We start from the raw sequence: 25,613 nt of genomic DNA on the forward strand, positions 1-25,613 counted from the left end.
CTTGGTTCCCAGTTTTCACAGGGCCCTGTGCTTTTAGCCCATTCTCTGGCTAGAGAGGAATAAGGCAAATCCTCCCATCCTGGAATAGCCATTTCTCCCTCTAAAGCCCCACTGCTTCCAAATAGAGGCCTGACATTTTGTGATCCCATCCTGGTCGCCAAATGTATCAGCAATGCCATATTCACAATGCCTATAGAGATTACAAATGTGCTGATATAATTATCCATCACAAAATACATCAGGTTTGCCATTTGGGGAAATAAACTAGAAAATTTATTAAGATACCAAAAGACTGAGTCCCAAAACCAGAAAGTGAAAGCCATCAGAGTAGTTATAACATTGGCACAGGTAGATAAAGTAGAAAGCACCCACATTTTCAAGCCTTTAAAACAGAACAGGCTACCTCAGGCAAAGGTCCTCCTCTCCCTACTCACAGCAACCACCCAGCGTCCTGGAAGAGCACTCCCAGCAGCTCCGGCCCCTGGCAGTCCTTAGCAGAAAGTCCTGCTCCCAGCAGCTCCAGCTGCTGGCAGTGCTCAGCAGGTCCTAACTCAAAAAAAAAAAAAAGGCAACTGCCGCCAACTGCCAACCGCAGGACCGTTAGCTCGGCTTTTCACTTTCTCTTGCTCTGCTATGTCAGCACGTCCATGGGGCATGGGAGATCTTTAAATCCCATAACCCTTACAGGTGTGCGTTTCACCCGGGGGGGGGGACGGTGCATACAGAGGGTACTGTAATGTAGCGTGTAGTGCAGGGGATCACCTTCACTACAGTAGCAATCTTAATAGGGCTTATTTTCGGGGGAGGGCTTATTTTAGAGGAATCTTACACAGTAAGGGGAGGGCTTAATTTCGGGATAGGTCTTATTATCGGGGAAACACGGTAGGAGTGTAATGTTGGAATCTTCTGTCTGCTTTGTTTCTTTTGCCTGTTCATTTTGCCACTCAATGATTTGACTTTTGGGCTTTTTGCTACAGTAGGACTCTGCCACCAGACAGGGGAGTTTTTGTTCCAAACGCTGGGGTTTTCTCAGCTGCTGGAGGTATTAGATGGGTGCCCTCTCTGAGGTCTCCACACGCTCTGGCAAGCTGGACACACACCCCAGGACTTCCACCCTAGACTGCAATCCAGATCCAAGCAGGTTAAAGCAAGAGCAATTACCCCTCAGACTGGTGCTTGGTCCCCCTACACTCTGCAGGCCGGGAGCTGAAGCCGCCACGTGGAGCTGGCAGGCTGTGCTGGTGTCTCAGTGGTTTCTCACCCCGGGGGTAGAAGCCACGCACTCCCACTTACTGGGTCCCAAAGTCCAGACTGCACTGGCCTCTCACCTTGTCCTTCGCATCTATGTATTGATAAATCTGGAAACGGCCATGGCTGCTGCTGATCTGGAGTCCCTCTGGCTGGTGGCTGGTCAGGCCCACCCTGGGGCTAAAGTCTCGGTGTGGTGCTGGGCTTGGCTCCCAGAGCATTGCACTGGCTGATTCCTGCCGGCCTGCCGGGCTGTTCTCAGTGGGAGGTTAGCTTCTCTGTGTCACTTTGGGGGTTCTGCAGCTCCAAAGTTTGTTTAGAGTCCCCTTTTTACATGGATTGGGGAGGGTGGTAGCTGGAGCTGCGGGAGGGTCGTGCTTCTACTCCGCCATCTTGGCTCTGCCCACCGAGACACCTGGTTTCCAGACTTCTCAACCCACAAATGCCAAGGAAAAAGTAAAAGGCTAGTGGGGAAACTCTGTTGGACCTGAGTGAAAGAAGAGTGTATTCTGGCTCCTATCCCTAGGGCAGCGAATGTGGTAGTGGCTGCTGTTGTGGCAGCAACAGCAGCAACGGCAGCAGTGGCTGCTTTTTGAGCCTCAGGCCCACCGATGGTGAGGGGACAAAGCACCTGATCAGAGGGCAATTGTAGGAATCTCTTTGCTGGTGGTAAGGCAGGATTCTCTTGCTTTGCCCTGCTTGGATCTGGGTCAAAGACTTGGGTGGTGGTCCTGCAGTGAGGAGGAGTGGTGGCATGGCAGAGCTCATGACATCTGTGGAGAGGCAGTTCTCCTCACAGTTCTGAGGCAGGTCCCTAGAAGTGGTTCTGACAGTAGTTGGGCAAAACCCCAGAAATTTGGGACAAAACACTCTGTACTCTGGAAGCAGAGTTCTACTGTAGCAAGGAGCACACAAGTCAAGTAATTGACTGGGAACATGAGCAAACAGAGAAAAAGTAATCAGACCATAGAATCCTTCTGTGGTGAAAAAGACAAACAACATAGAATAAGAAGAAGACAACAGTCAAAACTCCTGCATATATCAGCAATGCAATATTCATAATGCCTATGGCAATTACAGATATGCTGATGTAGTTATCAATCACAAAATATATCAGGCTTTCTATATGGGGGATAAAGAGAGAACATTTATTAAAATACCAAAAGACTGAGTCCCAAAACGAGAAAGTCAAAGCCATCAGAGTAGTTAGGAAATTGGCACAGGTAGATAAATTAGAAAGCACATACATTCTCAAGCCTTTAAAACAGAACGGGCTACCTCAGGCAAAGGTCCTCCTTTCCCCACTCACAGCAACCATCAAGTGTCCAGGAAACATGCTCCCAGCAGCTCTGGCCCTGGCAGTCCTCAGCAGGAGTCCTTAGCAGAAATTCTGGCTGACTCAAAAAGGGGTTTGCACTTCCACCGCCGCTGCCTCTGCTGCTGCTGCTTCCGCCGTCACCGCCACTGCTAGCCACTGCAGGAACTCTAGCTTGGCTTCCGCTTCCTCTTGACCCACCCCTTCCTGCTACATCAGCAAGTCCAATGGGGCATGGAAGATCTTTAAATCCCATAACTCTTATACTGTATCGAAAGCCTCTAAGAAAAATATGAATTGGTCACAGTCCACGGAGGAACTCAAAAAGGATTGTGAAAATCAAGTAAGAAAAGTGAAGGAAAAATTGGGAAGAGAAATGAGAGGGATAAAAGAAAATTATTTTAAAAAATGAGGCAACAGTTTGCTAAAGGAGACCCAAAAATACTGAAGAAAATAGCACCTTAAAAATAGACTAACCCAAATGGTAAAAAAGGCCTAAAAATCCAATCAGGAGAAGAATGCCTTAAAGAGATGGATTTGCCAGATGGAAAAGGAAGTCCAAAAGCCCACTGAAGAAAATAATTCCTTCAGAATTAGAAGGGACCAATGGAAGCTAATGACCTTTTGAGAAATCAAGATATAATAAAACAGATTCAAAACACTGAAAAAATAGAAGACAATGTGAAATCTTGGAAAAACCACTGACCTGGAAAATAGATTCAGGAGAGATAATTTAAAATTATTGGATTACCTGAAAGCCATGATCAAAAAGACAACCTAGACATCATCTTTCAAGAAATTATCAAGGAAAACTGCCCTGATATTCTAGAACCAGAGCATAAAAAAGAAATTGAAAAAAATTCACCTCTCTCCTCTTGAAAAAAAAAATCCCAGAAAGAAAATGACTAGGAATATTATAGCCAAATTTCAGAGTTCCCAGGTCAAGGAGGAAATATTACAAGCTGTCAGGAAGAAACAATTTGAGTATTGTGGAAACACAATTAGGATAACACAAGATCTAGCAGCTTCTACATTAATGGTTTGAAGGGTTTGGAATGTGATATTGTAATGTAATACCAAGCAAAGGCAACTTCCCAGGTTCAAAATACCAGCATAGGTGCCCTCTATTTTATTCAGTAACAAACCCAGAACAGAGAAGATCAAAACATGACATCATTCAAAATACAGTATTTACTAAGTATGATTAAATAATCTCCAAGTACTACCCCACCCCAGGACCTTCCAATCATTCAATCAATTACAAAGTCTCTGTTCTAAATACTTCTCCACCCCTAGGCTATACCTTAATTAAGTCCACCACAAAGCCCCTCTTCTCAAATGGAGATTAGTTTCCAAACATAAGTAAAATACATTCATTTGCTCAACCATAGAACACAAAAAGGTCAAAAGTTCCGCACCCCTGGATCACAATTGAATCTACCCCAGAGTTACATCAAGTTTAAACACAGCACTTAATACCCAAATGGAGGTCTTTTCTTCATCTTGACACGAGGCAAGTTCTCAGCAATCTTAGTTCCTGGGGAGACAAGGCTTAGCAAGGCCATAAGATACATTGCCAGTCCCTTCATGAATTTATCCTCTGTCTGTAGAACAGTCCTAGAACCCCTGAACACATTAGCAAAGCCCTCTCCCAGGATTTCTGTAAACATACAACAAGAAAATCCTTCTTCAGGGCTTCTGAACCAACAGAAAGGCTCCCAGACCCCTGCAACAACAGCACTGTCCTTCACCAGTGGACAGTATTCATTCTGTCTGCTGGACAGTCTCCAGACCCCTGCAACAACAGTACTGTCCCTCACCAGTGGACAGTATTCACTCTCTGTCTGCAGGACAGTCTCAGGCCTTCTTAACCAAATGCCAGGTTCCAGGACTTCTTCAACAGGACAGTCTTTCACCAGTGGACAAATCTGGCAAAATAACATCAAAACAGACAGACAAAGTACCAGCAAAACAGCCATGTCTCCTCAGTCCTTGGCAGCTCAGGGGGCAGGTCTCAAAAGTCCAGGGCAATTCAAAGCGGCCACCAGCAATCTCTTAGTCTCTCTCTCTCTCCACGAGGTGCTGCTTCCAAAAAGAACTTCCGCCTCTCTCTTGTCTCTCCAAATCTACATCACCAGCTCCTCCCACTTCAGGACTTTCTTTTCACATCAACAAGCCCATCCCACAGGTGGGATTAACAAACTCTGGGTTTTAATACAATCAATTTGAAAACCAAGCCAATACAGGGGAATCTTTAATTGCCATTACTATCACAGATATTCTGGGGGTCAAGGGAGCGAGGACTAAAACCAAGAATCACCTACCCAGAAAAGCTGAGTATAATACTTCAGGAGAAAAAAAATTGCCATTCATTGAGATAAAGGATTTTCAAATATTCTTGATGAAAGGACCAGAGCTGAACAGAAAATTTGACTTTCAAATAAAAGAAGCAAGAGAAGCATGAAAAGTTAAACAGGAAAGAGAAATCATAAGGAACTTATTAAAGTTTAACTTTTCACATTCCTACATGAAATGATGATAATTGTAACTCATGCGATTTTTCTCAGTATTAGGATAGTTGAAGGGGATGTATATGTATATGTATGTATATGTATATGTGTATGCATAAGTATATGTATGTGTATATATGTATACATAGAGGGTACAAGATGAGTTGAATATGAAGGGATGATATCTAAAATAATAAAATTAAGAGGTGAGAGAGCTATATATTGGGAGGAGAAAGGGAGAGATTGAATAGGGTAAATTATCTTACATAAAAGAGGCAAGAGAAATCTGTTACAATGGAGGGAAAGAGCAGGGAGGTGAAAGGGAATGGGTCAACCTTATTCTCATTGCATTTGGCTTAAGGAGGGAATGATATACACCCTCAATTGGGTATCTTAACCTAGAGGAAAGTAGGGGGAAAGTGGATGGGGGTTTGGTAGAAGGGAGGGCAGATTGTGGGAGGGGGTAGTCAGAAGCAAACACTTTTGAAAAGGGTCAGGGTCAAAGGAGAAAATAAAATAATGGGTTCCAGTTAGAATGGAGGGAAATATAGCTAGTCTTTCACAATATGACTACTATAGAAATGTTTTGTATAATTACACCTGTATAACTTATATTGAATTGCTTGTCTTCACAGTGGGGGTATGTGGGGAGATAAGAAGGGAGAAAAACTGGACCTCAATGTCTAAAAAACACAATTAAAAACTGTTCTTACATGCAATCATGAAATATGATATATAAGCAATGGGGTATAGAAATCCATCTTGCCCTGCAAGAAAGTAAGGGGTAAGGGGGAAAGTGAAGGGAGATGGGGCATATAAGAGAGGGCAGACTGGGGGAAGGGGTAAGTAGTATGCTTAACATCTTAGAGTGGATGTAGGGGAGAGATGGGGAGAAATTCAAACCTCAAATTTTTGTGTAAATTAATACTGAAAACTAAAACAAATACATAAATTTTGAAAAAAAGAAATAGAGAGATTGCTGAAATCTTTCCCATTTCCCAATATCTCACAGGCATTGGGTATAGATAGCTTTTTAAGGAAGGTTGGTAGAGTTACTATTATTTCTACCAAAATAATTATTCTTCCAAAGAATTATTTTATGGAGCTAGAAATAATAATAATAAATTCATCTGGAAGATAAACACCAAGGGAATTCGTTAAACAAAATAGGAAGGCAACCAAGCAGTGCCAGATTTCAAACTATATTACAAAATGGTAATCTTGAAAATAGTCTGGTACTGGCTTAGAGATAGAGTGATATATCAGTGGTATATATTAAGTAAATATTAAATGGTATATATTGACACAGTAGTAAATGACCATAGTAATCTAGTGTTTGATAAACACAAGATCCAAGCTTTTGGAATAAGAACTCCCTATTTGACAAAAATTTCTGGGAAAATGGGAAGGTAGTTTAGAAGAAACTAGGTATAGATCAACATCTCACACCATATATGAAATTAGAGTCAAAATGGATAAATGACTTGGACATAATGGGTGATTTCATTAGTAAATTTTGGAAGTATGAAAAAAGGTACCTGTAAGATCTATGGATAAGGAAAGATATCATGACCAAACAAAATAGAGAGGATCATAGGAAATTATCTGTTTTGATTACACAAAATAAAAAAAAAAACAAATCTAATGTAGCCAGAATTAGAAGAAAGAAAAGAAACTACAGAAGAAAACCAAACCAAACCAAACCCAGCAAGTTCCTCTGATGCACACCTCATTTCTCAAATATATAGGGAACTGAGCAAATTTAATTAAAAAAATAAGAACCACACCTTAATACATATGTGGTCAGATGATATGATCCAGAAATTTTGAGAACAAATCAGTTATCAATAGTCATATAAAAATACTCTAAATCACTATTGATTAGAGAAATGCAAATTTAAAAAAATGCTGAGATACAATCTCAATACATCTATCAAATCAGGCTAACATAACAGAAAAAGAAAATGAGAAATGTTATAGACAATGAAGAAAAATTGGGATTCTAATATATAATTGGTGAAGTTGTGAGCTGGGCCAGCCATTTTGTGGAACAATTTGGAACTATCCTCAAAGAGCTATGAACCTGTGCATACCCATTGACCCAGCAATAACACTACTAGGTCTATATCCCACAGAGATCAAATAAAAGGGAAAATGATGTATTTGTACAAAAATATCTTTGGCAGATTTTTTATGGTAACAGACAATTGGAAATTGAAGGGCTTCCTGTCAGTTGTGGAGAGGCTGAACAAGTTTTAGGATATGCTTGTAATGCAAAATTATTGTGCTTAAAGAACTGATAAACAGAAAAACCTGGGAAGTCCCATATGATCTGATGCAAAGTGGAATAAGAAGAACTAGAGGAATATTCTGGACAGTAAAAGCAGCATTGTACATATAATTGTGGAATAGAGCTATTCTGAGCAAGACAATGATCCAAAATGGTTAAAAAAGACCCATGATTTAAGTATTATCTATCTCCAAAGAACTGATGAACTCTGAGTCAGATTGAAGGATATATAGTATGTAATACACATTATGCATAACACAGATTATATATACTATACTGTAGTTAGCATACATTATATAACATGTATATATGGCATATATACAGTATGCACATATACTACACATATGAAATATTTAATATGTACATACACATGCAATGTATACACACACATATATACACCTGCATATGATATATATATATATATGCACACACAGTATATTCATGTTATAAAATAGACTGTAATTTTGTTTTTAATAGCTATTTAATAATGTTTGTGAAATATTTCAGTGAAATAAGAATCACTATGCTGCCTTCTGACAAAATAAATTTTAAAAGGAAAAGTAGATAAATCATAAATTATTGATTAAAATATGACCCAAAATTCCTTTCCTATGGGAGACACTAGATTATAGGAAAGTATAGTTCCAGTCTCTAAACTATTCTATGCATGTCTCATGGTAAAAGTTGGAATTGTGCAAGATAATGTGGTATATTAATTTTACTTAGCTACCTTTAGCCATCACATAAAAAAAATTGAATTAGAATGATGAGACCCGAAAAAGCTGGTCAAATAAGAAAATATTAAAATAACTATACAAGAAAATTATATGATTATTAAAAGTGCCATTGATAACAAACACAATGTATTATTGAACATCATCATGTAAATTGCTTCACAAATCTTAAAATGCTAATAAGTCCCAGCTAATAATAATAACAATGCATATCATTATACATTGATGATCTGGAAATCATATTTGTTAATGAAATTATTTGCAAATTATTTGAAAAGAAAATAGTGAAGTATAAAATAAATTATTTAGCCTAAGGAAACTTTAATTTCCCCCTGAATAATTCAACGTTAAATAAGAGGTAGCAAGATATAGTGGATAATGTAATGGAATTAACATGAGTATTACTGGGGCTCAGATCTCAATACTTACTAACTGTGATGATAAGCAAGTCATTTAACATCTCTGTGCTTCAATTTCCTCATCTGTAAAATGAGAGACTAGAACTAAATGTCCTTTAAGCTCCTGTCCAAGTCTAAATTTATAACCATATTTTTAAAAAGTTACAAACTTGAATAGAATGATGAATAAACTGAATTTGATGAAGAATCTGTGATAAATGGAAACAACCTGAATATACTTGTTCTCAAATTGCCTAGAACTTTCACAAAAATCCTATTCTATGTCACAAATAGATTATAGGTGAATCTAGAAAGTCAGACATTTTAAATACTACATTTGCAAATTATAAAAAAATTAATAAATGGCAAGAATATGATCACAAGGTAAGAACTATATGAACACTAAAAACTGATATCTAATAATGCCTGGGTAAAAATAAACCAAAAAGTATATTAATGATAAAACAATAGAAACATAAATTTATGGGATATTAACAAAGTAGAACTTTGAAGAAAATAAATTCAGACAATAAGCACTTAAAAATTGAATAACAAAAAAAATGGAAGGGGTGGCTATGTGGTGCAGTGAATAGAGCACTGGCCCTGAAGTCAGAAGGACCTGAGTTCAAATCTATCATCAGACACTTAACACAAAAAATAGCTGTGTGACCTTGGGAAAGTCACTTAACCCAAATTGCTGTACCTTCCCCCCTCCAAAAATAATTGACTAACATACTTTTTACCTGAAAGTATTCAAAGTGAAGAAAGCAAGTTCACAACAATATACACAATAAGAAAATGTAAGAAAAATAAATAATAAAGACAGCTAGGCCCTCTACCTAATACATAGAAGAAAAAAGAGATTAAAAGCATTTACCAAAGCGAAAAAAGGTATTTTTGTTATTCTTTAGTTCAAACCAATATTAAATGTGTACATAAAATTCTGTTAGTAGTTTTATACTTTTATACATTTTTTCAACCTTTATTATATTTATTTCCATTATCAATAGTTTTTAATTTGATAATTAGAAATTACAATCCCAGAAAGTAATTGTCAATTATTCTATAAAAAAGATTATTACCTCACAACAACCTACAGAATTTAGGACCCCCATGACAATATTTTGGATTATATTCTTACTCCTATGACCAAATGAAGTTCTTGGCCCTTCCTTCATATAAACCACAGATATGATTAAGTAATAGGCAATATCTAAGAAAAACAAATTTTTTTCCATATTCCAACAACACTAAGTTGCAAGCAGAATTTGTACACAGAAACTTGCAATAAATTTTCCACAGCAAGAGCAATAAATACTTTCTGTATTCAAGGCATTATGACTAGCATTGATAGCAGAAAAACAAAAACAAAATCTATATATCCCTTGCTTAAAGATTTTATATTCTACTTGTTATCTAAAGCATGCAAACAAATAGATAAATTTGTGTACAGAAAAGTATATTATACATCCACACATGTATGTATGCACACACACACATATATATATACATTACATGTGTGTATATATGTATAAATGCATGTATATATTTATATGTATACACACAGTGAGAGAGAGGGAGAGAGAGAAAGAGGGAGAGAGAGAGAGAGAGAGAGAGAAAGAGAGAGAGAGAGAGAGAGAGAGAGAGAGAGAGAGAGAGAGAGATTGAGAATATATCCGGTCCGGTTAGGGGGAGATTATAATATATCTACATAGGAAAGAATGAGGGCTTTAACTAGGGCAGATTAAGTGAATGTCAAGAAAGGATGAGAGAGATATTTTTGGGGCAGACATGAAGATATTTGTCAATTGACTGGAAATAGGAGAAGAGGGAGGGGAAAATGTTTAGGATGATTTCCTGTATGCTAACCTGAAAAGCTAGAAGGATTGTGAAGATTGTTGATTTTAACTAACCAGTAGCTAGATAATCAAACCCACCAGAATATACTAGGTTAAACCTTCTTACAAGGCACCAAAATTATTTAGTCATTTCCACTTTTTTAAAGATAAATTCATACATATTCAGGTAGATATTTTACAACTAGCTCTCCTGAAAAAATATGCACAACACACTTTTAAATTTAATCGTTATTATTATTAACATTTTCTCTATCACTTTCTTAAGTCTAGAAATCAACAAAACAGTAAATAAAGCCCTGCTTTGTAGTATTTGTCAGTTTTTGAGATATAAATGCTCACACTTAAATTGTATCAATCTGCCAGAATGAATTTGATGTAGATCCAGTATACCCTTGGATAGATTCATGCATAACTTTCTCATCTCATCAAATTCTTACGTTATAAACTTTACAGATATTACCAAAAAGAGCCAAAGAGTTTGAATTGAATGAATAAGTGAACAAAAAGCAGAGGAAAATAATTACCTGAATATTTGAGTTCTGATTTCATCTAAAGATGATATAAAAGTGACTGGAAAAAAAATCACAAATGTTAGAGGCTATTATCTTCACTTTAGGAGAAAGCCTAGACAAGCAAGATAATTTGAATTTCTATATGCATTATGATTTAGTTTTGAGCTGATTAGATTGTTATTTTGAATGCTATATATAGTTAGAAATCAATTTTTAGGGGCAGAGCCAAGATGTCAGATTAAAAGCAGGGACTTGCTTGAGATCTCCCTCAAATCCCTCCAAATACCTGTACAAAATGACTCTAAACAAATTCTAGAACAGCAGAACCCACTAAATGACAGAGTGAAACAAATGGAAGGTCAACAGGAAAGGTCTGTTGCATCAGGCTGAGAAAGGATTACAGTCTAGTGTGAAAAATGTACCAGCACAGACTGGGGCCCAGCAAACACAGAAGAGGCCTCAGCAGACTGAATCACTGGAAATCATGGTGGTTTCCAAACTTTTCAACCCACAAAAATCAAAGACAACCTAGAAGGTCAGTAGGAAAGGTCTATCAGACCTGGGTGAGAGAGGAGCACAGTCTGGCCCTACCTCTAGGGCAGTGGTGGATACTTCTGGAGATGTCAGCCCACAGATGGTGGGGGAATCGAGTGGCTGATCAGAGGGGGATTGTGGGAATTTCTTTGCTGACACTGAAGCAGGATTCTCTTGCTTTGCCTGTTCTTGGATCTGGGTTACAGTTCTGGGACGAGGAGGAGTGCTGGTGTGACAGAGCATGTGGCAATGGTGGAGCGGGAATCCTCCTCACAGTTCCAAGGCAGAATAGAGTACTTGTGGTCATTCACAGACCAAAGCACAGACCAAGAGAGAAGTAAACACTTCTACTTTCCTCATGCAACCTTGGAAGAAATGTAAATTTATAGGCCCCTAGAAGTAGCTCTGACAACAGCTGCACAAAACCCCTTAAGCTTGGGACAGTACACCCTCCACATTGGAAGAAGATGCCTACCTTAACAAAGAGTTAAAAAGTCAGGTGATTGGCTGGGGAAAATGAGCAAACAGCACAAGAACAAATCAGACTATAGAATCTCAATTTGGTGACTAAGATGATCAAAACATACAACCAGAAGAAGACAACAAAGTCGAAGTTCCTAAATCCATGCCTCTAAATGAAATAAAATAAAATGAATTGGTCTTAAGCCATGGAAAGGCTCAAAAAGGATTTTGAAAATCAAGTAAGATAAATAGAGGAAAAATTGGGAAGAGAAATGAGAGTGATGCAAGAAAATAATAAAAAAAATGAGTCAACAGTTTGCTAAAGCAGACCCCAAAAAGTGCTGAAGAAAATAAAATCTTAAAGACAGACTAACCCAAATGGCAAAAGAGGTCCAAAAAGTCAATGAAGAGAAGAATACCTTAAAAAGCAGAATTGGTCAAATGGAAAAGGAGTACTAAAAGCTCACTGAAGAAAATAATTCTTTTATAATTAGAATGAAACAAGTGGTAGCAAATGACTCTATGAGAAATCAAGAAATTATAAAACAAATTCAAAAGAATGAAAAAAAATAGAACACAGTGTGAAATATCTCATTGGAAAAATAGCTTGCCTGAAAAATAGATCCAGGAGAGATAACATAAAAGTTATTAGACTACCTGAAAGCCATGATCAAAAAAAGGTCCTAGACATCATCTTTCAAGAAATTATCAAGGAAAACTGACCTGATATTCTAGAAACAGAGGGTAAAATAGAAATTGAAACAATCCACCATTTACTTCCTGAAAGAGACTATTATTTAGGAATTGCTCTAGAATCATCAAAATATGCTTTATCAATTTTATACAAAAAAAATCTTGAAAATATGAATGAACTAGATTTATGCTTCTTATAATGCACTTAATATGTATTGAAGACTAAAAATCAATCATGGTCCTAAAAGAGACTACATCTAATGAAGCCAGGGAAACATGTAAAGAAGAGGTGGTTATGGAAGAATGTTTGGTGCAGGAAGTCACAGGGATGATGAGGTCAACAAAACATTTGATTAACTTGCCCTTTCAGGATATTACTGAAGCCGGTAGGGAGGGAAGTAATTTTCTCAAATCATGATTTGATTACTGAATGTAATGGTAATGGAATTTAAAGATCCCCTGGTATTGGCTTGGTTTTCGGGTTAAGTGTGAAAACCCAGAACTTGTGAATCCCAATTGTGGGATGGACTTGTTGAAATGAAGGGAGGGGGCTGAACTTGGAGGAGCTCATGTGGTGGATTTAGAGAGAGGTCCAAGCAGAGAGGGGCAAGAAGAACTTTTGGGAGCAGCATCATGGAGGCAGAGAGAGAGAGAGAGAGAGAGAGAGAGAGAGAGAGAGAGAGAGAGAATTGCTGTGGCCCAGAGTTTCTGAGAGAACTACCAGCCAAAGCCACCCAGATTGATGAGGGTCAGTTGGAGTTGCCCAGGACTTTTGAGAACTGCTACCTGGAGCTGCCATGAATTGAGGAGGCATGACTGTGGTGCTGGTATTTTTCTGTCTGTTTTGATGTTACTTTGCCAGATTCTTCTGCTGGTAAAGGACAGTGCTGTTGTTGCAGAGGTCTTGGAACCTTACTGTTGGTTCAGAATCCCTGAAGGAGGATTTTGTTGTTCTATGTTTACAGAAATCCTGGAGGAGGGTCTTGCTGATGGTTTCAGGGGTCCTGAGACTGTTTTGCAGGCAGAGAGTGAATTGATGAGAATGCTGGCAATATATATTGTGGCTTTGTTAAAGTTTGTCTTCCCAGGAACAGAGATTGCTGAGATTGTGCCTTGTGTAAAGATGAAGAAAAAAACCTCTTCTTGGGTATTGAATGCTGTGATATCCTAACCTTTTTGTGGCTTAGGGGTAGATGGACTTTGTGCTCTGCACTACCCCTTTGAGAAGATACTTGGCGGTAATTGATGATTATTGTAATTCAGGTGTAATCCAGGGGTGGAGTTCTTTGATTTTTGTGCTTTGTGACTGACCAAATAGATGTACTTTGTTTATGATTAGAAACTAATCTCCAGTTGGATAGAGAGAAGACTTTGTGATTGACTAAATGAATGTATTGCCCAGGGTTGGAGTACTTGGACCTTCATACTTTGTGAATGAATTGAGGACTTACTAAATTATTGAGTTACACGTGGTGAATGCTGTATTTTGATTTTCTGTGAATGTCTTGCTTTAATCTGTCACTGAATAAATGGAGTTTGCTATGCTCATAATCCAAACCTGGAAATTGCTTGTGCTTGGAGTTACAATGAATAATAAAATACCTTATGGACTTGAAGATATTGTGGATGAAATCATGTTGCCCATAGATACATTTAACATCTGAAATATTTTTTCAATACAATTCATAAAGTCTGTTATATGGGTTTGTCTTTGGACTATAGGCAGCAGATTTTTGTAATGATAGTTTTTTTTTTGTATTTTTAAAGTTTATTTTTAGTTTTCCACATTCACTTCAATAAGTTTTAAATTTTCTCCCTGTCCCTCCACTCTTTCCTCCCCAAGACAGCATGCAGTCTGATATAGGCTCTACATATACATTCTTATTAAGCATATTTTCACATTATTCCTGTCATATAGAAGAATTAAAACAAATGGGAAGAACTGTGAGAAAGAAAAACAAAAACAAAACAAATGGAATGATAGTTTGCATTGTAATTTATAGGTACAAAGACTTTTATGCATATTACTTCAAGTTGATCCTCACAACAGGTAGATAGTAGAATTTTATTTACATCCCCATTTAGCAGATAAGGAAACCAAATTGCAGAGACATTAGATTGGCCAATGTCAACCTACAATTAAGCAGCAAAGTGAGTAGACTTACAAAATGAACTCAGACTTTTTAAGAGCTCTTTTGTTTTTGCCTTCATATATTGATCTGGATATTTGATTTAATTAGTGTAAGAAATTCCAAGTGAGGAAACTTTCTCTACCAATATAGATATGCAGTCTATTATTTTTTTTCTTTTTTAAAAATTTTATTTAGATACCAGAATAAAAATGCAGAATAGATAAAAGAAACAAAAAACATATCATAAACTTAAATATTAGAACTTAAATGCAAAGGCAGAAAAAGCATATTATGTACATAGCAGAACATGAGAGGATTCAAAATATGTAACAATAAATTTTCAATAAAGCTCATATGATAAATACTACATGTTGTATTGAGAACTGTCAATCTTTTCTTTGCTTCCTTGTAAGTTTTCTTTTGTTCTCTGCTGGGCACTTCTTTACTTTTTTCCCCTCCCCTCTTGCCAGAAGCCTACAATCAAGTGCAGATATATTTCTCTATGCTACACACACACACACACACACACACACACACACACACACACACACATACATACATATGCTTTCCCAAATGCATTCTACTCCTGGTCATTGTTTTTATATTTGTGCATATCTCTTGGTTCCTATAACTCCGACTTTTCCTACTTTACTGCTACCTACTACCTTGCCCTCCTATTAGTTGCCTACCCCCCTCCAAGGATCCCTCCTCTATTCTCCCATTCCCGTATATCTAAATACCCTTGTATAGGTCCATATAACCTATTCCCTCACCCTCCCCATAGAGATCTTTCACTTATCCTCACATTCCCATTGATGTAATTGACTCTCTCTATACCCACTTTTACCTATTCTCTCACACTCCTCCTCTAAATATCCCTCCCTTGTCCTCTCCTCCCTCCCTATCCCCTTATCATTTTATTTCTCCTGAATTTATAAGCCCTTTTTACTCACATATATATATATATATATATGTATGCATGTATGTATGTATTGTTCCCTCTTAAACTCATTCCTGATGAGAGTACTTTACCAGAACTGCCAGACTTCCTTCCCCATATAATTCTTCTGTATTGATTCTTCTTTTTCACCCAACTGGTATAAAACAATTATTCTTTTTAACTGTTCCTAAATGGTTTTACTTTTTAAATTCATATAATTCCCAGGTTTATTCCATTCTTTCTTATGAGCTACACAATTATTAATTAGAATCTTAAACAGAAGTTTTGCATTTTACATTTATAAAAACTAAACAATATGTCCTTATTAAATCCCTTGTATCAGTCTTTGGTATGTACCTTATGTTTCTCTTGGCTTTTGTATGTCAAATCTTGTATTAAGTTCAAGTTGTTTGTTTTTTTTTTTACAAAGACTCAAAAGTCTGACAGTTGATTAAATATGAATTTTTAAATTCAGGATTATTCTAAATTATGCTGGGTATGATATTTTCTGTTGGAGCACCAGTTCCTTCACTCTTCAATATGTAGTGTTCCAAGGCCTGAGATCCTTTAAGGTCGCTATTGCTAGGTCTTGTGTGATTCTAATTGAGGCACCATCATATTTAAATTGTTTTATTCTTGTTCTTTTAATATTTTGTCCTTGAACTGAGAGTTTCAGAATTTGACTATAATATTCTTACGTGTTTTCCTCATAGGATCTCTTTTGGGTGGTTATTAATTATTTTTTTTCTATCCCTGCTTTCCCCCTTGTTCTAATGCTTCAGAACAATTTTCTTTAATTATTTTTTGCATTACTGGATCAAGATTCCTCTTTTTTATCATAGTTTTCAATTGGTCTGATTACTTTTGTTTTCTCTTCTTGATCTATTCTCCAGGTCTGTTGTTTTTGTTATGTTTCACTTTCTCTCCTATTTTGTCATTATTCATATTTCATTTATTTCTTGATCTCTTATGTTGCTGACTTTGCCTTGTCCAATTCTAATTTTCAAGGCATAATTTTCTTCCTGAAGATTCTGGATTTCCTTTTTCTAGTTGGTTGACTTTTCTTTCATAATCTTCTAATTTTTCTCAGATTATTCTCTATCTTTGTGTCTTCCTGTCTCTCTCACACTGTCTCTCTCTGTGTCTCTCTTTCATTTTTACTCCATCTCTGTCATTTCATTTTTACAGTCTTTTTTAAGATCTTCTATGAATTTGTTTTGGCCAGGTGAACATTTGACATTACTCTTTGGGGGTTTCTTTACTTCAGTATCCTCCACTGAAGATGAATCCCTGTCTTCTCTATTCCAATAATAGCTTTCTATGGTTGGATTATTTCTCTTTTGTCTGTGCATTGTTTTGTGCTAATAGCTTATTTTTTGTAATCACCTCTAGCCCTAAGGTATAGGGCATGGTGCCTCTTGTATGAAATCTTCAGTTCTCCCCTATAGCTTGGAACTAAATTCAAACCTCCAACCTCCTGTAAGTGCCAACAGCTAGGGGCATTCTGCCTCACTGCCCCCCCCCCCCCAACTTTTTTCCAGCACAGCTAGGTCTGGCATTCCTTATCAGCAGAGGTTCCCTGAATCTTCCCAGGCTCAGCTGTCAAACTCCCCTCACTATCCTGGGAAGGTGGGGGTAAAAGTTTCTGTGGCTGGGACCCAAGAGAGTCTCTAAAACCAATTAACCCCAGGGCTTCTTGCTTGTTGTTAAAGCAGATCCTAAACTTCATAGGGTCCAAATCTAATTCTGGATTTTTTTTTCTGATCTTTTAAAATTGTCCCAGGAAGATCCCTGTTGGACCCCTATTCTTATTTATTTTTATTGGCACTTTGTTTGCCCTAATGTGTTGTTTTATCTCTTCTGTGGGTGAAAATCTGTGGAATTTTCTTACCTATTAAGCCATGTCCCAGAATCCTCTCTCCTGCAATCTGCTTCTTAAAGTTGTCCAGGGGCACTGAGAAATAATGCAACTCCCTGGAGCCATGCAGCTAGTATATATCAAAGGCAGAACTTGAACTCAGGTCTTTCTGACTCTGAAGCAACTTCTGTATTCACTATATTATTGGTATCAAGCTCAAATGGAAATGAGGCAACTAAATTATGACTGAGGAGTCACATATTAACTTAGAAACAAAAACTAACATCTATTTTTTATCATACTTTAAAATTTATTTTGTAAAAATTTCACAATTGCATTTTAATCTTGTTCCAGCTTGCACATGGGAGTCTTGTGGTCCTGTGTTTGACATCTCTGCACTATATGATAGCTACTTCTTTGCCAAACACTTAGCAGGCACTTAAGAAACCTTGTCAAATTGAATAGCATTCTGAATTCCAGTTCAGTGCTCTGACCACTATAACTTAGTGCCTATATTCTTAATCTTAGTGTCAAGGGAAAAAACAACTCCACACCTTGAATGAGATTTTGCATTGAAATTCATTTTCTTAAATCTAACAAAGCTACTTGGTACAGAACAAGAAAATAGTAATAATGTGAACTCCAATTTATATACCACCACCCAGGACAAAAATTAGTTGGGAAAGGAGTATGGAGAAATACTTTATTCGTGTTTTATTTTATTTCAGTGATTATTTTCTTATACATTTTCAGCTAAAACTGCCAGCTTAGCATCAGTAATTATGGCATGTATTAAAACCAATGAGGCTGTTAAGTACACAGTCAGATGTGTAGCTAATGCTCTAATATATCACTCTATCACTTTCCATTAGAACATGCAACATTAGTCACTGTTACTGCAGCATGCAGCCTTGATAAACACTTAATGCTAGAGAAGAAAATGTCAGAAATATTTCTTATTTAAAGAAAAATCTTGTGTATTGCTCATGCAGTTATTCTGGCTACACTTCATCTGATTTCGTTTGTTAAATTTGTATAAATCCTCTGCATAAAAGTATCCCTGCTGCAATTAGATTATAATTCTGTGCAACGGTTCTCCTAACATTAACCAGTACATTGAACAGCTGATGGCCTTAAGCCCCCCACCCTACTACTATAGAGAGATTGACCTATTAATTCCCCCAAATACTGGAGGCTCTTCTGTTGTCCATGGTTACATATGAAATTCAGTGGCAAGTATAACTTGTTGGTTGTGATCCTCTCAGTTGTGTCTCCATTCCATGGTTTTCTGGCTTGTAGGAGATCCACCAAAAGTCTGAGTTTAATTTCTTTTAGAATTTAACCAAAATTCATGATAGTGCTAAGTACATTTATCTCTATTAAATTAGTGAGGCAAAGTACAGCATCAAGTTGGAACCATTAATTTTTAACATGGAGTACTAACATCATTTGATCACATAAGTTTGCATCATTTACTCAGAGAAGAGAAGGAAGGGGACACTTTAAAACTCCTCTTAGACAATACATTTGTTTAATTAAGAAGAAATCAATGCCATTTCAAATAGTTCAGTGTTATAGGAAAATGTGTAGTTCTTTCAAGACGACAACAAAAAAGAGAGCATATGCTTTGTCATAAAAAATAGTAAAAATAAACATTGCATCATGGACAGGGTGACTTAAGACATGATTCCAAATTTTGTCTCTTACATAAACCAGCTAGGTGACTTTGGTCAAGCAATTCAACCTTTCAGTTGTCTAAGAAGCAGGGGGGAGTAGCAAGCATTTATTATTTAATATGTGCCAAACACTGTGCTAAGTGTCTTCCAGTTATAACCACCTTCAAAACTTAAAAAATGTTGTGAGGTAGGTGCTATTATTATTCCCATTTTACAATTTAGGAAATTGAGACAGATAGAGGTTAGTTAGTTACTTACCCAGGGTCATTGAGGTAGTAAGCATCTGAAGTTAAATTTGAACTCAGGCCTTGATGGACTTCAGACTCAATACTCTATACCATGCTTCACTTATATCAACTTAAAGTTATACATTAACTTAGAGCAACATTTGGAGGATATCAATTCAGAGAAATTATCAGTTTGAATTAGAGGTAATTTTTACATTGGGAGTTCACTATGCTAATGAAATCACAGGTCTACCCCCATCATAATGATGATGATAATTTTCTCAAAATTCAACGTCATCCGTATCATATTTGGAAGGCACGAGCAAAGAAATGGAATGATAGGAAGGGTGATTGAAATACTGTGAGGAGTTTATATGTATTGAGACCATGATAGTGGTTATAGAAGCCTGAAATGCTGACAAATTGGATTCTGTCAGTACCATAGATTGGGTTTCCATTTGAGTCAATATGATGCTACTGTGGCTAAAATTTCAAAGGAAAATCAGCTGAGCTTGTTGCACAGTTTCAGGCTGGCAGTATTCAAAACCTTTGTGATGATCAGCTTGACATGGAAGGCTAGCATATCAAGTGATGCTTCTTCCTGTTCTTGTGACACGGTAAGGAAAGATAAGTTGGAAAAAAATAGCAATGAATTGAAAACATGAAAACATTGACTATGTTCCAGTACTATATCAAATAACGACCAGAAATCTATCTAACCAGTTATAGGTAAAGGTTTCAAAGTGCTTATTAAAAATGATATCCTTAGCTCCAAGTCAAACAATAATGAATTGTTTAATATTGCAGAGTAATTACCAGAAATAACTCCATCCTTGAGCCAAGGCTGGATAAGATAATAGATAACACTGGAGGGTAGGTGAAATCTAGAAATCTAGATAGGTTGATGCTGAAAAAACAAAAGAAAAATCTTCTCTAAATGTATTTTCCAGAAAATACGATTCAAAAAAAGTGGATGACAGAACAATAACTATACCTAAAATAAAATAAAATTATAAAAATAATTTTGGGCACAGCTAGATTGCAATTATGCAATACACTTTTTTTTCCTTTTGATGAGGAACTGGAAGAGGAACTATACCCATATATATATATATATATATGTGTGTGTGTATATATATATATATATATATTTAAGTTAGGATTTGTCATAATATTACCAATCAGAAATTTTTCTTACAATATTTAAAAAAAATAATGTAGACACATCAGGTTTTGCTCTTGTATATAGTAGTTATTGCCATAATAAGTGCTGGAGACGATAAGTGGAACTATCAAATGATACTCTTAGGAAGAAGTGATAAATGCCCTCACACTAACAGTTGCTTGAGAGAGCTACATCTTTTAAGATTGTATTTTGCTTGACTGGATCAAGTACCTTTTTTGTAATTAAAAGAAAAACACTGAACCTTGTAGGACTCTATATTCTCTACATCTTTCAGGTAATTGTGAAATAATAAATATGTGTTCTATTGTTTTGTGTATCAGTCTCTAATAGATTTTTTTTAATAACTGAAAGAATAGATATGTAGGTTAGTAATTAATGTCCTCTGATTGTCTTGATGACCTTTGATCTAAGATTTGTTTCCATGCTTTTGGCAGATTCCACTCTTTCACCTCTTTTCAGATGTTGTCACCATTAGCACAGATTTCGGTTATATAAACTTGACTCCTTGTTCTTAGACAGCTGATTTTTCCTGTCTTTATTCTCTTTACTGATGTTTCTACTTCCTCTACAGTCACATCTAAGACATGGGTAGTAGTTTATGAATGTCATGGTTCCACTGTTCTTGATCAAGAAACAGTTTAATGTAATGAGTTCTAAAAATATCCTATTTTTAAATTTTGTTTGAGCTCCTTCCTTTCCATCCTCAAAAGAACTTGGAATGATGTTGCTTAGTTATTATCTTATTACATTTTCTTCAAAACATTTTTGCCTGTACTGATCCTTTCTTGAGAAACAACATTGATCAGAAATACTCCTATTAGTTCCCTGCTATAGGGAACTACAGCGTGAGGAAATTCCCTCTAACAAGGCAGGTAGTCAGACACCTTATGACAACTAAAATCTTAGAGAGTTTGCCTAGGGTATTGAGAGGTTCATTGACTCTCCTAGGGCCATTTAGACATAGCATGATTGTCTCAAATGAGAGGAGGAATTTCAGTTCACATCTTTGTGTTAGTTCTTTATCCACCACACTGTCTCTCATGAGATAATATTGGTTATAATTTCCCTCCTTCCTTCTTTACAAATGAGTCTATATTCTACTCTGCTCTTACTTTTGGCAATTATTTTCATGGTACTCTTTTTGAGAATACTTCCCTTTAGTACTGCATGAAAAAATTCTTCTTACTGCTTTTGAGTACATGATAAAACTATTTGAACCCATTCTTTTCTTTGCCTCTGCAAGAACTTGTGAGTCATTCTTCCATTCAACAGGAATGTTCTTCTTGTTTTGTCTATAACAAGTGCATCAAAATTGATAGGATTAATCTCCTCCAGTAATATCCCTACTTATTGAGAACAGATTAGAATCTCATATTTTGAGTAGCAATTGTAAGATTAAAGTTTATCAATGATCTAAAAATTGTGTGATTACTTGCATTCTCTATGCCTCCTTTCTCAACACTCTCACAATCCACACAAAAGCGGGAAGGATTCATTAGTATTTAGGAATCATCACTGTATATTATCTTGCTTTACATTCTCTTACTTTGATGTGCCCTATACTCTTACACCATGGACAACTGGTTGGCCTTCCAGGTATTTTTTTTTTAGTAATAATAACAATCATAATTAACATGATCGTTGCCATCATCACCATCTTTTTAGAGAAAGTTCATCAGAATAAGTCCTAGTGCAACTCTCTAGCTTGCTAAAAATGCTTTCCTGATAAAAAATATTTCAGTACAGCAGGCTATTGAACACACACACACACACACACACACACACACACACTTGCACAACTCAGACCTACCAACAAGATCTGAGAACTCAACACAACATCCTCTTCAGAATTTGTCATTTTCCAGTTTTGTCATCTTAGCCAATCTAACCAGTGAGATGTTGTACCTCAGAGTTGTTTTGATTTGCATTTCTCTAATCAATAGTGATTTAGAGCATTTTTTCATATGCTTATAGATAACTTTAATGTCTACCTCTGAAAACGGCCTGTTCATATCCTTTGACCATTTATCAATCAGGGAATGACTTGTATTCTTCTAGATTTTACTCATTTCTTTGTCTATTTTATAAATGAGGACTGAATCAGAGATATTGGTTGTAAGAAATCTTTCCCAATTTTTGAACTTCCCTCTTAATCCTGGTTATGTTGGCTTTGTTTGTACAGAAACTTTTCAATTTAATTTAATCAAAATTATCCATTTCCATTTCACACTGCTGTCTAACTCATGTTTTGTCATAAAATCTTCTCTTTTCCATAAATCTGACAGGTATATTATTCTTTGCTTTTCCAGATTGCTTACAGTACCACCCTTTATCCCTAGATCTTTCACCCATTTAGGCTTGATTTTGGTATAACGTGTTAGATAATGGTTTCAACCCAGTTTCTGTCATACTATATTCCAGTTTTCCCAGCAGTTTTTGTCAAATAGTGAGTTCTTATCACCAAAACCGGGGTGTTTGAGTTTATCAAACAGTAGATTATTATGGTCATTGACACATGTACCCAATCTATTCCATTAACCTACTACTCTATTCCTCAACCAGTACCAAGTAGTTTTGAAGACTGCTGCTTTATAATACATGTTAAAATCTGGTATGGCTAGGCCACCTTCCCTAGCACTTCTCGTTAATTCCCTTGATGTTCTGGACCTTTTGTTCTTCCAAATGAATTGTGCTGCTATATTTTCTAGCTCTACAAAGTAACTTTTTGGTAGATGAATTGATATAACACTAAATATGTAACTTAATTTAGGTAAAATTTTCATTTTTATTATATTAGCTTAACCCAGCTATGAGCAATTGATTTTTTTTTTCCAGTTAGTTAGATCTGACTTCATTTGTGTGAAAAGTGTTTTGTAGTTTCATTCATATAGGTCCTGGGTTTGTTCTGGCAGGTAGATTCCCAAATATTTCATCATGTGTACAGTAACTTTAAATGGAATTTCTATTTCTATCTCTTGCTGTTGGATTTCATTAGAAATATATAGTAATGCTGAGTATTTATGTGGGTTTATTTTGTATACTGCAACTTTGCCAAATTTATTTATTATAGCAAGTAGTTTTTTACTTGATTCTCTAGGATTCTCTAAGTATATCATCATATCACCTGCAAAGAGTGATAGCTTAGTCTCTTCTTTGCCTAATTTGATTCCTTCAATTTCTTTTTCTTCTCTAATTTCTACTGTTAACATTTCTAGTACCAGACTGAATAAGAGGGGTGATAGTGGCCAACTTTGTTTCACCCCTTATCTTATTGGCAAAATTTCTAGTTTATCCCCATTGCATATAATACTTGATGATGGCTGTAAATAAATACTATCTATTATTTTAAGTAAAACTCCACTTATTCCAATACTTTTTAATGGTTTTATTAGTAATGGATGTTGTGTTTTGTCAAAAGCCTTTTCTGCATCTATTGAGATAATAATATAGTTTCTGGTAGTTTTATTGTTGATATGATCAATTATACTGGTGGTTTTCCTAATATTGAACAATCCTTGCATTCCTGGAATAAATCTCACTTGATCTAAGTGTATTGTTCTTGTGATAAGTTGCTTTAGTCTTTTTGCTAATATTTTATTTAAAATTTTTGCATCTATAATCATGAGTTAAATTGGTCTATGATTTTCTTTCTCAGTTTTTTTTTTCTTTCTGATTTAGGTATCAGTGTTATATTTGTGTCATAAAAAGAATTTGGGAAGACTCCTTCACCAATTTTCCTAAAGGGTTAGTAGAGAATTGGAATCAATTGTTCTTTAAATGTTTCTTAGAACTCACTAGTAAATCCATCTGGCCCTGGAGATTTTTTTCTAGGGAGTTCATTGATATCTTGTTTAACTTCTTTTTGTGAAATGGGGTTATTTAAATAATCTACTTCCTCTTCAGTTAATCTGGGCAACATATATTTTTGTAAATATTCATCCATTTCATTAAGATTGTCAAATATATGTGCATGGTTAATTTTTGTGTATGTGCCATGTACCACTGAGAAGAAGGTAAGTTCCTTTTTATCCCCATTCTTTTTTCTCCAGAGATATATCATCTCTACCCTTTCTAAAATTCTATTTGCTTCCTTATCTTCTTTGTTGTTTATTCTGAGGTTAGATTTATTAAGTTCAGAGAAGGGGAGATTGAGGTCACCCACTAGTATAGTTTTGCTACGTATTTCTTTCTTTAATTCCCTTGACCTCTCCTCTAGGAATTTGGATGCTATACCACTTGATGCATATATGTTATGATATTGCTTCATTCTTCATGGTGTCTTTTATCAGGTTATAGTTTCCTTCCTTATCTCCTTTAATTAGATCCATTTTTGGTATGGCTTTATCTGAGATAAGGATTGCCACCCCTACTTTTTTAACTTTAGCTGAAGCACAATATATTCTACTCCAGCCTTTTACCTTTACTCTGTGTGTATACCCTTGTTTCAAATGTGTCTCTTGTAGACAGAATATTGTAGGATTTTAGTTTTTAATCCATTCTGTTATTCACCTCTGTTTTATGGGAGAGTTCATCCCATTTGCATTCACTGTCATGATTACTATTATTTATTTATTATTATTTATTACTACTCCTATTCCCTCCCCTGTTTATCTTTTGGTTTCTTCCTTCTCCTCCTTAAGAGTTTTCTTTAAAAACCACCTCCCTCAGTATTCCCTCCCATGTACCCCCCCTTTACCTACCCTTTCCCCTTACTACTATTTCCCTCCCTTCTAACCACCCCCCATCCCTTCTACTTCCTATAGGGCACTATGGATTTTTATGCTTAACAGAGTATGTTATTCCCTCCTTGAACCCAAACTGATGAGGGTAAATTTCATACAGTGCTCCTCTCCCTCCCTCCTTTCCCTCTATTATAATGATTTTTTCTGTCTTTTCACATTAGAATCCTAAACTTAACTGATTATGTTGATCCCTCTTTGAACCAGAACCAATGAGCATAAAGTTCACATAATGTTCATCTCCCTCCCTCCTTGCCCTCTACTACAGTATGGTTTTAGGCCTCTTTTTGTGGCATAATT

Source organism: Petaurus breviceps, unplaced genomic scaffold, assembly GCF_028583685.1.
Source record: "Petaurus breviceps papuanus isolate PSGF00001 unplaced genomic scaffold, PetGlider_PUasm1.0 90845, whole genome shotgun sequence".
In the NCBI taxonomy this organism is placed as follows: Eukaryota; Metazoa; Chordata; class Mammalia; order Diprotodontia; family Petauridae; genus Petaurus; species Petaurus breviceps.